The sequence below is a fragment of the Podarcis erhardii genome (assembly GCF_964252035.2).
Source record: "Podarcis erhardii genome assembly, chromosome: 1".
Classification (NCBI taxonomy): domain Eukaryota; kingdom Metazoa; phylum Chordata; class Lepidosauria; order Squamata; family Lacertidae; genus Podarcis; species Podarcis erhardii.
Window position 1 is genome coordinate 129,770,884 of NC_138497.1, and position 14,164 is coordinate 129,785,047.

General features: G+C 47.2%; 1 protein-coding gene across 4 annotated transcripts in view; it reads left to right on the top strand.

Moving 5' to 3' along the window:
* NBEAL1 (neurobeachin like 1) overlaps positions 1 to 14,164 on the top strand; it is a 149,940-nt gene that overhangs the window by 12,681 nt on the left and 123,095 nt on the right. The window lies entirely within an intron of this gene.

The following is a 14,164-nucleotide window of genomic DNA, read 5'->3' on the forward strand; positions in this document are numbered from 1 at the left end:
GGTAAAAAGCAGTTTGAAATAAAAGAGTCTTCGGTTTCATTGAAAAGCCAATAGAGCTGAAATCATATGTTGCCTCTCTAGGGAGGGAATTCAAAGAGCATAGGGCCACTACTGAAAAGGCCCCTTTTCCTGTGCCCTTAGGACATAGCCAGTCTGCCCTTATAGCTGTTAGTTTATGACAAGGGATGCAAGTTGGGTATGTTTTAATCTGGGGATTTGACACTTCCCCATGGAGTTTCTTAAAAGTTTAGTCATGCTATGCAGTTGGTTAAAATTCTTTCACTTGTATATAAAGAAGTACCGTATTTTTCGCTCCATAGGGCGTACTGGACCATAGGGTGCACCTAGTTTTTAGGGGGGGGGGAAATAAAGAAAAAAGCTGTCTTGGCTTCCTCTTTAGCCATGTGCAACATCTCCAGCCGGGAGAGGTTGCGCGCGGCTTCGTTTTTTGCCACGGGGCTGGGGGAAGCCCGAGCTTCCCCCGACACCAGCCCCCAAAACAGGTCCAGGAGAGGCGGCGAGATTGCGCGCAACCTTGCCGCCACTCCCGGAGCTTGCGGGGCTGGGGCTGGTTGCTTCCCCCAACCCCAGCCCCCAAAACAGGCTATCCGCAAGCCTTCGGAGTGCGACGGGAACTCCCGCTGGGCTCAGAAGGCTTGCGGATAGCTGCCTGAAGCCCGGGGCGTGCAGCGGCAGTTGGCACTGCGCTCCCCGGGCTTCAGGCTTCAGGCTGCCATCTACAAGCCTTTGGAGTGCTCTGAAGGCTTGCGGATAGCTGCCTGAAGCCTGGAGAGGGAGAGGGGTCGGTGCACACCGACCCCTCTCGCTCTCCAGGCTTCAGCGAAAGCCTGCATTTGCTCCATAGGATACACACAAATTTCCCCTTCATTTTTGGAGGGGGAAAAGTGCGTCCTATAGAGCGAAAAATACGGTACATTAATACATGGCAGTTGACAGCCTCTTGCAGAAGGAACCGTGAGGGTGGATTTTAATTGACTCGATATTCAGACCAGTGTTTAGAAGAGGAAGGAGAAAAGAATGCAGAGAACTATGAATTAAGCACATTTCAAGGTTCTGGTTTTCTTAGATGCCTAGACCAAGTATGAGTGTTTAGTTGGGGTTCTTGGGACACGGGTACCAAAAACCATGCCTTGAATTTGCCTTGAAAATATTCCATTAATCCTGAGACGTAGCGTTTATTTTGTGACAGTGCAAGACCTACCAGCTCTCAGAGAGAGCGTGGGAAATGCATGGGCTTCTACTTCCGGATGATTTTTGGCAAATCGCACAGCAAAGTTTTCCCCGAGAGTTACCGACCGTCTTCTATTCAATCACATGACTTATGACTTACTTTATAAAACATGCTGTAAAAAGCCTAAAGTATTTCATTGTATGGGATGAGCCAGGCCGGGACAGTGCATTTTAAAAATGATTCTTGTACAGTGGTACCTCGGGTTACATACGCTTCAGGTTACATACAGACTCTGCTAACCCAGAAATAGTACCTCGGGTTAAGAACTTTGCTTCAGGATGAGAACAGAAATCGTGCTCCGGCGGTGCGGCAGCAGTCGGAGGCCCCATTAGCTAAAGTAGTGCTTCAGGTTAAGAACAGTTTCAGGTTAAGTACGGACCTCCGGAACGAATTAAGTACTTAACCCGAGGTACCACTGTATATGATATCTGTGGGAGATAAATTCCCACTGCTTTTATATATCAAACTTGAAGCAAAAGGGTTTGTCTTAGTAGCTAACTCTGTGTCTCCTACAACTTGCTTGTTACTTTTAAAAAGATTTCTCAGCTGATTACTTTCAACCTCTAAAGGGGGCATGACATAGCTGTCAACCTTCCCTTTTTTTGCGGGAAATTCCCTTATTCCAGCACCGTTTCCCGCTGCTATCCCGGATTGTTAGATATCCCGTAGACTCTACCTGGGACAGGTGAGGCTGCTGATCCCATATTTTCAAATCTGAAAGCTTGACAGCTATGGGGCACGAGGAACCTTCAGCCACTTAGCTGTCAATGACCTACAACTCCCAGCACCCCTTGCTATTGGCAATGCATGCTGGGGCTTATGGGAGTTGTAGTTCAACAACACCTGGAGGTTCCCCCCCACCTGCTCTAAAAGCAGTCTTAGGGCTAGTTCAGCCATGCACCTTTATTGCATTTATGTATTTATTGCATGTTTACCCTTCCTCTGAAGAGCTCAAGGCACCATACGTGATTCCTAGTTCAGTTTTATCCATGTAACATCTTTGTAGGCCACCCGATGGACTTCATAGCCGAGTGGAGATTTAAAACTTGTTCTCCACAGCCTAGGGGAAAAACATTCCTCATCATAACACACTTGCTAAGTGATTTTAATAACGTGACAGCTTTCATGTGCGAATGGACTGTTGCTGCCCCCATCGCAGATGCACCAACCAAAATTGTTTTCAAATTCAGTCAGTTCACGTGTTCAGCTGCAGATCGTCAACAGTAAATCATCAAGTGATGTGCTTTTTCAAAGTCTTGCTTTTTCAAAGAAGGCAGTTATTATTAAGAGCCATAGATTTAGCCTGATTGCAGAGTATATATAACTATTTGTGAATGTTCACTCCAGTCCATTGTTAGGATAACGTCACTGAGTTGTATGTAACAATGTTTGATTCTAGCTAATAAGGGAAATGGCTGCGATTTACCAACTTCTGCTGGATAAACATGCTGAAAGTTACTCTAAAGAAATCATAATTAACAGTATTTTTGCACTAATTTGATGCTCTGCTAGGATGGATGCTTTGTGACTAACGTAACGACGGGTTGCACCACGATTCAGGTTTCCCATGGCTTCCGAAGTGAATAATCCCCACCCCCATTGTGGGGAATGCAGTATTGAAAGCTTCTACCGGCTGATCCAGCTTTTGTTTATAGCGGCCAGTACTTCCTGGTATAGCTCTAAATGACTGAACTTTGCTCTTCCGGCTATTACCATCAGGTTGAGTTGAAGCTCAGTGAAGTCTCTTTGGAACTGTGCAGGATTATATAATAATAATAATTTATTATTTGTACCCCGCCCATCTGGCTGGGTTTCCCCAGCCACTCTGGGCGGCTTCCATAGAAACCAAAAATACACTAAAATATCACACGTTAAAAACTTCCCTGAACAGGGATGCCTTAAGATGTCTTCTGAATGTCAGGTAGTTGTTTATCGCTTTGACATCTAATGGGAGGGCATTCCACAGGGCGGGCGCCACTACCGAGAAGGCCCTCTGCCTGGTTCCCTGTAGCTTTGCTTCTCGCAATGAGGGAACCGCCAGAAGACTGGTGTTATGTGGTCTCGGCGGCCGCCCCCAGTCACCAGTCTAGCTGCCGCATTCTGGATTAGTTGTAGTTTCCAGGTCACCTTCAAAGGTAGCCCCACGTAGAGCGCATTGCAGTAGTCCAAGCGGGAGATAACTAGAACATTCACCACTCTGGCGAGACAGTCTGCGGGCAGGTAGGGTCTCAGCCTGCGTACCAAGTGGAGTTGGTAGACAGCTGCCCTGGATACAGAATTGACCTGCGCCTCGATGGACAGATGTGAGTCCAAAATGACTCCCAGGGTGCGCACCTGGTCCTTCCGGGGCACAGGTACCCCATTCAGGACTAGGGAGTCCACACCCACCTGCCCCATCCCCCCAAAACTACTTCTGTCTTGTCAGGATTCAACCTCATCCGCCATCCATCCTTCAACCGCCTCCAGACACTCACACAGGACCTGCACCGCCTTCACTGGATCTGATTTAAAAGAGAGGTAGAGCTGGGTATCATCCGCATACTGATGAGCACCCAGCCCAAACCCCCTGATGATCTCTCCCAGCGGCTTCATATAGATGTTAAAAAGTATGGGGGAGAGGACCGAACCCTGCGGCACCCCACAAGTGAGGGCCCAGGGGTCTGAACACTCATCCCCCACCACCACTTTCTGAACACGGTCCAGGAGGAAGGAGCAAAACCACTGTATAACAGTGCCCCGAGGATTCTTTCCTCACTGCCAGCATTGTAGTAAGATTCAGCTGCCCATCCAATTGGCATTTATGTATGGAATGGGAGGAGGGGCGCCATTTTGACGCTTGCCTCAGGTGGCAAAACAGCACTGAATGATATCCACACACAATAAATCTGTTTCTAGGGCCCTGTTTAGTAAGGTCCTTCCTTTTCTCACATTTTGTATTTTTCATTTTTCATAAAATCAAGTGTGGGGGAACCTTTGACCCACCAGGTATTTCTGAACTCCAACTCCCATCGTCCCTGGCCATTGACCATGCTTACAAAGGCTGATGGGAGATGTAGTTCAGAAATGTTTGCCGTGCCAGAGGTTCCCCACCCGTCTGATGTGGAAAAATCAACAGGAGGTCTTGACTCAAGATGACTTGTCACTGGGTTAGCATTTAGAAAACTTTGCCTTTTGAGTCAGAATAAGACTGCTGCTTCCAGCAACCACTTATTTTATGTACTTGAATGCTTTTAGATTTTCTGAGAGATGCTTTAATCTTCTGAAAGCTAAGGAGTCAGCTGCAAAAGAAGCAGGAGAAGGGATACAGAAATAATATGAAGAAGATTCGGCTAAAGTTTCCCAGTGGAATATCGTTTTTGCATTGCCTGATATGGGAGGAGGTGTCGGGATGTTGCCTAGAATGGCTCTTGTTGTTGTTGTTTAGTCGTTTAGTCGTGTCCGACTCTTCGTGACCCCATGGACCAGAGCACGCCAGGCACTTCGGTCTTCCACTGCCTCCCGCACTTTGGTCAAACTCATGCTGGTAGCTTCGATAACACTACCCAACCATCTCATCCTCTGTCATCCCCTTCTCCTTGTGCCCTCCATCTTTCCCAGCATCAGGGTCTTTTCCAGGGAGTCTTCTCTTCTCATGAGGTGGCCAAAGTATTGGAGCCTCAGCTTCAGGATCTGTCCTTCCATTGAGCACTCAGGGCTGATTTCCTTCAGAATGGAGAGGTTTGATCTTCTTGCAGTCCATGGGACTCTCAAGAGTCTCCTCCAGCACCATAATTCAAAAGCATCAATTCTACGGCGATCAGCCTTCTTTATGGTCCAGCTCTCACTTCCATACATCACTTCTGGGAAAACCATAGCTTTTACTATACGGACCTTTGTTTGCAAGGTGATGTCTCTACTTTTTAAGATGCTGTCTAGCTTTTTAAGATGGCTCTTACATTAGAAACATTCTGAATGTGCCATCGGAGTCTCTGTCTAGACTTGCCTCCCTCAACTGGGTGCTCTCCAAATGTTTTTGGACTACAACTCCCATCAGCCTCGGAAGTTGGCTTAGGTTGGTGGGAGTTGTAGTCAGAAACATATGGAGGTCTCCAGGTTGCAGAGGATGCATTAATGGGTCATCCCATGAAATGGAGCAGAGGTCTTGGGCAGACAAAGGAAGATGCTTCTTTACAGAATGTGTCCTGTTTAGCTGCTTCCTCTCCCTAATACATGGGACCCGGGTGGTGCTGTGGGTTAAACCACAGAGCCTAGGACTTGCCGATCAGAAGGTCGGCGGTTCGAATCCCCGTGATGGGGTGAGCTCCCGTTGCTCGGTCCCTGCTCCTGCCAACCTAGCAGTTCGAAAGCACGTCAAAGTGCAAGTAGATAAATAGGTACCGCTCTGGTGGGAAGGTAAACGGCGTTTCTGTGCACTGCTCTGGTTCGCCAGAAGCGGCTTAGTCATGCTGGCCAGATGACCCGGAAGCTGTATGCCAGCTCCCTTGGCCAATAAAGCGAGATGAGCGCCGCAACCCCAGAGTCGGTCACGACTGGACCTAATGGTCAGGGGTCCCTTTACCTTACCTCCCTAATACAGGGGTCAGCAAACTTTTTCAGCAGGGGGCTAGTCCACTGTCTCTCAGACCTTGTGGGGGGCTGGACAATATTGGGGGGGGGGAATGAACGAATTCCTATGCACACGATGCACACCAGGCAGTCCCCATAAATAACCCACAGATGTATTTGAAAAGGACACATTCCATGTAAGAGCACCAGGCAGGCCAGACAGTACTGCAGATGATAAAAATTAAATTTAAATTCTTTTCTTAACCTGCACTGATGATAGTCATTGTTTGGATGGGGTCCTTGCCTGGGGTTGGTGCTGCATTGCGGCCTGCTGGGCCTTCTGCTCTTCCGCACTTTGGGGGTGGGATGGGGGCCCTCCCGCCGGCAGCGGAGGCCAGATTGCTGCTGTACAGCCAGTGGGCAGAGCTCCAGACTGCCCACAGGAGCACCAGGGCAGTGGTAGCAGCAGCGGAGGGAAGATGAGCGGCATGAAAGGGCTGGCTCCGGAGAGGGGCTGCAAAAAATGGCGCTCAGCCAGCTTAGCCCAACCCCCTTCCTACTCTAGGCAGGGCAGTGAGAAGCCAGGAGGAGGGAGGGAGGGAGGAGGCGCCGCCGCGGTGGGAGGGGGGGGAATGGCGATGCAGAAAAAAAATGAACAGAATCCCTGCGCTGATCCACAGACAGTCCACGGGCCGGATCCTGAAGGCAATTGGGCCTGATCCACCCCACAGGCCTTAGTTTGCCGACCCCTGCCCTAATGAAACTGAAGCTGCAATCCTAAACACATTTAAATGGGATTTCCCCCTTCCCCCAGTAAACATGCATAGGATTGCAGTTCTGGGAGTGAGGGGGTAGAAAATGGTTGAGAGTCTCATCTGGGTTTTTTAAGCATATGTGGCATGCTGTAAAAATGCAAAACGTGGGGCAGAAAATCTGAAGCTATTAGAATTTCAAGGCGTGCGAATTTCGTTGCTCTTGCAAGCTCAAGCCGGCCAATCCTATTTGTCTCCTGTTTGTGCGTTATGTAAGACTCGCATGTGTGTTTTGCTGGGATTCTGTGGGAGTGCAACATGTTGCATTCGGTGCAGAATTCAGGCTCCTGAGAAGCTGCTTGACTTTCATTTGAAAGGAAAGCAAGGATCTCGGTCTTACGTGCTTGTGAAAATATGTGGCGATGTCTGGTGAAAGGTCAGAGCCCAGATGAGTTGTTGAATAAGGATTTTGAGTGGATGGGGGCAGGAATTTAGTCCCTTGCTTAGTTCCTCACCCCTTCCTGTCATAGGACATAGGTGTGTGTGTGTGTGTGTGTGTGTGTGTGTGTATATATATATATATATATATATATATATATATACACACATACTATATATACAGTGGTACCTCGGGTTAAGAACTTAATTCGTTCCAGAGATCTGTTCTTAACCTGAAACTGTTCTTAACCTGAAGCATCACTTTAGCTAATGGGGCCTCCTGCTGCTGCCGCGCCGCCGGAGCACAATTTCTGTTCTTCTCCTGAAGCAAAGTTCTTAACCTGAAGCACTATTTCTGGGTTAGCAGAGTCTGTAACCTGAAGCGTATGTAACCTGAGGTACCACTGTATATGATTGGTTGCATGCAGAAGGTTAACTTGGTTTTCTTAAAAACAACACGACGCAGCTTGTATTACATGAAAACCAATAAAATTTATTTGGGGAAAAAACACGTGGAGCACACACAACCCTTTATAATTGTGGTACCTCGGATTACAGATGCTTCAGGTTACAGACTCCGCTAACCCAGAAATAGTGCCTTGGGTTAAGAACTTTGCTTCAGGATGAGAACAGAAATCGTGCGGCAGTAGCGGGAGGCCCCATTAGCTAAAGTGTTACCTCAGGTTAAGAACAGTTTCAGGTTAAGAACGGACCTCCAGAACCAATTAAGTTCTTTACCAGAGGTACCACTGTATTGGTGCATTTTGTATAGCATTGCAAAGGAAAGTTGTTGGAATATGGGAAGTTGAAACTGAAAATTGAAATTGCTGGACTGGTATTAGCCATGTCCATTAATTTCAGTAGGTGTGCTCTGATACAGCCCTGAAATAAGAACAAATTCTAAATTTCAAGTGTTTGACAATACAATGTTTAACATTTGCAAACCTCTTAAAATGAGAATTTGTCTTGTTTGACAGCAACAAAACAAGGTTATTTCCCCCCTCTTTTAATCACAATCTTCGGTGCATCCCTGAGAGTTGAGCATTCCTAATTCTTCCCTCCTGGTACAGTGGTGCCCCGCAAGACGAATGCCTCACAAGATGGAAAACTCGCTAGACGAAAGGGTTTTCCGTTTTTGGAGGTGCTTCGCAAAACGAATTTCCTGTGGGCTTGCTTCGCAAGACGAAAATGTATTGCGAGTTCCTGCGGGTTTTTTCCCTTCCCCCCCCCTTTTCCTAAGCCGCTTATCCGATAAGCCGCTAAACCGCTAATAGCGCTAATCCGCTAAGCCGTCAATGGGCTTGCTTCGCAAGACGAAAAAACCGCTATACGAAGAGAATCGCGGAACGGATTCTCTTCGTCTTGCGAGGCACCGCTGTATCTTGCTTTGTTTAGTCCTGGTCAGCAGATGACTGCCATCATATGATGCCTTTAACCCATTTCGGACAAAGATAGCTAGGCTAGGAACAGCAGTGGTCGTGGTGGCAGCACCGCGATAACAACGGGAGATAAGGGATGGATGGTACAGAAACAAGATGCTGGCGCAGGGAATGAACAGTTTGAAACGCATCCAGTATCATTTTGCCTGACTTTATTACCCAACCCGTTAGTTAAACAGCATTGTCAATATTAAAAATATACTGTAGCAGCCAGACATTGATCTTTCTCACCCTCCTGTGTGTGTCACATGCAAGTCCTAAGAATAAGATCAAAATATTTTTCAAGAATTGGTGGCTTTTGATCAACATCAGGCATAGGCAAACTCAGCCCTCCAGTTTTTTTGGGGGGACTACAGCTCCCATGATCCCTAGCTAACAGGATCAGTGGTCAGGGATGATGGGAATTGTAGTCCCAAAACATCTGGAGGGCCGAGTTTGCATATGCCTGACCAACATCGTCAAATGTTGGCGCAGCCCCTATTATTTCTGCAGCGATCAAAGTTTCGCTCCAGTTCCCCCATCCCATCCTGGCTTGGACAAACCATCGTTTGCCTCTAAGCCACAATTAGAGAACAAACTGAGTTTGTGCAAAACGTAGCTCAGTTTGAGCATAAGAGCATGCTATGGTTTTCCTGAGCCATAAAAGGACCCCCCTGACCATTAGGTCCAGTCGAGACCAACTCTGGGGTTGCGGCGCTCATCTCGCTTTACTGGCCGAGGGAACCGGTGTACAGCTTCTGGGTCATGCAGCCAGCATGACTAAGCCCTTCTGGCGAACCAGAGCAGTGCATGGAAATGCCGTTTACCTTCCCGCCAGAGCGGTACCTATTTATCTACTTGCACTTTTTGGGGTGCTTTCGAACTGCTAGGTTGGCAGGAGCAGGGACCGAGCAACGGGAGCTCACCCCGTCGTGGGGATTCGAACCGCCGCCCTTCTGATCGGCAAGTCCTAGGCTCTGTGGTTTAACCCACAGCGCCACCCGCCTCCCTTTCCTGAGCCATAGGGAAGCCATAGGGAGCTTCCATGAGCCTAGGGCCCTTACACCTCTCCCCCTACAGCACAGTTGGGAAAAAGGAGAGTTTTGGCAGAGCTTCAGCTTCCAGAAAACCTGGCCTGTTGATGAGTACAAACCATGGATTTTAAAACAAACCCCGATAAGCTCTGAAACAAGTTAGCTTCAAGCCATGGGTTACGAAACTGGACTGTTTTGAAACTTATCAGAGAATCAGAACTGTAGAGCTGGAAACAGTGTTAGAAACTGGGATAGGAATGCTGGGAGCCACGTGGTTCCTGGGACCTAGGTTGTGGGCACCCAAACAAAATATCTAGTTGCCTTTTTTTTTTTTTTGCTGCCCTGCTACCAGACCAGGCAGCCCCGCAGCAAAAATGACATCTCCATCTAGTTGCAAAAGGCTGGTTGCCAGTCGCAAAATGTGACTGGCGCCCGCTAATTTCAAACCCTGGTTGGAAGGATCCCTGAGGCTCATCTAGTCCAATGCAGGAATATGCAGCGGTCCCATCATGGCTTAGTATTGCTTGGAAGAGCAGCTGCTGAGTTGCAGAGCCATTTCTGGGCAAATCCTGAATGTGTCCCCCAAACTGAAAAGCCATGCTTTTTGTCTCTGCTTGGTGGAGTGCTTTTTCAGACCTCTTAAGCTTGAAAGAAAATAGACAACTTATTTATTATTTTTTGCTTCTTAGATGCCATGCCCTTTTATTTAGGCAACTGCTCTACAAAATCCTTTAAAACGTTATCTAATTACAGCTTTTGTCATGACCTGTAATTCTGTAAGTAGCACTATGTTTGGGTTTTATTTTACATTGTGATTCCAGTTTTGCCATGGCAAATACAGTCATACCTTGGGTTGAAGTAGCTTCGGGTTGAGCATTTTCGGGTTGTGCTCCACGGCAATCCAGAAGTAATGGAACGCGTTACTTCCGGGTTTCGCCGCTTGCACATGTGCAGACGCTCAAAATGACATCACACACCAAAGCGGTGAATCTCAACCCGTGCACACACAGACACGGGTTGCGTTCGCTTCAGGATGCAACCGGGGCTCCGGAACAGATCCCGTTCGCATCCCAGAGGTACCACTGTAGTATGTATGAACTGAAGAATCCAGCTGTGTCTCTTTACAATATTGTAGTGGAGCACCAAAACCTGACATTTTCCTTATAACCTCTTAATGAGCTAAAGCCAGGCTTGCTGGGTGACAGGTATATTGTTTTGTGGTCTGTTGCTTAACCTTGCTTAGGGACCTCCACTTCCTGTTCAGGTTGGCAAACAAGGGAGACTATTTTCTCCAACCTTGTGCCTTCTAGATATTTTTTGGACTACAACTCCCATCAGCCCTAGCTAGAGCAGCCATGCTGTTTGGTAGTCCAAAGCATCTAGAGAGAACCAGGTTTGTGAAGGCTGCTTTATTATAGCCCATTGAAGCCCAGGGAATTAAAATGCCGAAGTCCTGTGAATTCGGAAATACTGTCCAACTGGTTGAATTAAAATCAGTCCCATAGCCGTAATAAGATTTCTAGTTATTTGGAAGAGCACAGCTCCAGTCTAGCTCTGTGACTAAATTATGATCAAATTTGCATGATTTTGGACAGGTTGGAGTATTCAGGGTTTTTGGTGAAAAAATGTGAGCTGCTGAACTGCAGAATTCCTTAAAAAAAAAAAGAGTAAGAACATAACAGCTGTACTGGATCACACCAAAGGCTTTATCTCAGGGGTAGGTCATACGGTACCCTCCAGTGGTGTGCTGTCAGTGGACTAGGGGGACTAGGCTGGTTCCCTAAATGTTCCCCTGGCACCTCCTTCCCAAAGCCTGGGAAGCTTCTGCCCGGCTTAGGGAGGGAGGCACGATGCTCCGATCAGTCCAAGAGCCTTCCCACCACCTTCCCAAAGCCCTCCTGCTTTTGGGAAGGAGGCAGGAGGGCTCCAGTATCTGGCCAGAGCCCTGGCGCCTCCTTTCCTATGATTCCCGGCTTAGGGAAGGAAACATGATGCTGTTCCAATGTGCAAGGTCACCCTAACTGTTCTCCTACGGAAAAAATTAACTGCATGTCACTGGTACCCTCCTGAAACTGTCAGACTCCATCAAAAGTAAATAATATGTTAAAGGTGTTTAAACATAAGGAGGAAGGATTGGAGACATGATAGAAAGATTTTAATAATTAGAAATGAGTTTTGAAAGATTGTAAGGATTTGCTGTATCTGATTGAGTAAAGAGGAACACAAAAAAGGGAGGCGTGAGGAAGTCAGGAAAGAAAGTTTTGCAAATATCAATTTAAATGCTGGAATTTTCATTTTTCATTTTTTCATTTTTGTTTTTTCTTGATGTTTTTTATCTTCTGTAAAAGCAAATAAATATATTTTTTTTAAAAAGAAACTGTCAGACTCCAGCTGCCATCAGCCCCAGCCAGCATGGTCAATGCTCAGGGATGATGGGCATCATAATATAACAGCCGGGCATCGTGTCAGCTCCCCCTGCCTTATCTAGTCCAGTGTTTCCCAACCTTGGGCCTCCAGTTGTTTTTGGACTACAACTCCCATCATCCCTAGCTAGCAAGACCAGTGGTCAGGGATGATGGGAATTGTAGTTCAAAAACAGCTGGAGGCCCAAGGTTGGGAAACACTGATCTAGTCCACCATTCCCTCCCCACCATGGCCAACCGGATGCTTAGGAGAAGCCCTCAAGTATGCCCATCTCTCTCTTTGCTGCATAATAAACAAGATACAAGTACCCTAACAAGTTATATATAGCATCGCTATGAGTACTTTCAGAGATTCCAAGCATAGTTGTTTGGAGCTGTGTAGTACACGGCTAATTGCTCTTGCTGCTACTTGTTTCCAGGAAACACACCAAAAGGCACCCACTTGCCGTAGCTCGGCCTCTTGTTCTCTTTAACAAGCACTTAATGCATGGAATTATGGGTAACGATCCAGCCTGCAGCCCTGGCCACTGCTTCTCCCCCTTCCCCACTGCTTCTATTTATTAATTTTGACATACCTCTTGACTTAAAGCAGCTATACCACTTTCCAGGAGGTCACTAGCTCTACTTGAAATTGGGAGCTTTTCTTCTCTAAATTAGGATGTGCCTTTTCTGGCTTTTGGTGACAGCAGGGAGTTTGCAAATGCAGACTGCCTGTTGTAAAACAAAAGCCTTACTTGGGTGCCCATTCTTCTCCCTCCACCCTACACAACTCGATTCCAAAAGTGTGATGGGGAAAGCAAGGCTACACTCATTGGTCCCACCTGCTGTTGTGTCCTGGGTAGAGCTGTGAAGGTCTGGGGGAAAGATGGACAATTTTGGATGGAAAACTGTTTCCTCCCCAATTTTTCTGTTGCCGCCATATTTAGGACACTGGCAGAAGAATGGGAAAGTGTGTGTGTGTGTGTGTGTGTGTGTGTAGATTTCCCCCCATACATTTTTTCCATCTCCTACCCCCAAGTCTTCACATCTCTAGTCCCCATTGGCTTGGCCTGCCAACTTGCATGGATTGATCAGCAAACGTCGAACTGCAGGGAAGCTGCTGTGCTCTTGTAGGAACCACGTGTGATATAGAAACTTGATCGTGCAGGAATTGTTTTGGAATCTAAGATGCTCCTTGAATTATCTGTCACTCGATACTGGAGCAATGTGATTGACCTAGCTCAGGGGTAGCTGACGTGGTACCTATTGGAAGTTGTTGGACTATGACTCCTATTAAAGTTTTGGCCATATTAACTGGGGCTGAAGAATAACCTTTTCAGATTACCTGTGTGATTTGCGACATCACACCCAGGAAAAGTAGCACCGAGCCTTTGTGGTGGTTACTATGACTGTAGTTCAACATTGGTTTATATTGAAACAGACCGGTGTCTTACATGGAAGTTTCCATTTCCTTAGGAGTCGGATTTGGACACATTTCTAAGCTTGTTCTCTGCCACGTAGGTGAATGAGCTGATTTGTCAGCTGTGGTGGTCAGAAATGTTTTTTTAAAAGCAACACAACACTCTAGTGAAGGACTCCTGTTTACTCCGGAAGTGAGTCACCCTCATGTTCTGTTTTTTCTTCTTCTCCTGAAGAAGTGTTTCTATTTTAGAATAGTCTTTTGATGTCTGTCCTTGTCTTTGAGCAAAGACTCCTTATCCCCGTGGATGATGCTGAGGGCATGACTACTTTTTATCAGTGAGAGGCCAAGAGATGCTTCAGTGGATTCCAGAAGGAGCACAAGTTCCCCATAATGTATAGAAGGAAATTTATTACATTTGCCTGTAGCCACTGCCTTGTGGGACATCTAAGGCTAAGGAGTAAGGTAAAGGTAAAGGGACCCCTGACCATTAAGTCTAGTCGTGGCTGACTCTGGGGTTGCAGCGCTCATCTTGCTTTATTGGCCGAGGGAGCCGGCGTACAGCTTACGGGTCATGTGGCCAGCATGACTAAGCCACTTCTGGCGAACCAGAGCAGCCCACGGAAACGCCGTTTACCTTCCTGCCAGAGCGGTACCTATTTATCTACTTGCACTTTGACGTGCTTTCGAACTGCTAGGTTGGCAGGAGCAGGGACCGAGCAACGGGAGCTCACCCTGTTGCGAGGATTCGAACCGCCAACCTTCTGATCAGCAAGTCCTAGGCTCTGTAGTTTAACCCACAGTGCCACCCGTGTCCCAAGACTAAGGAGTAAACCCTACAAAAATCCAGAGTGGAAAACCAAAGATGGTTGGATGGTATCTTGTATGCGACCTGCAGCCAAG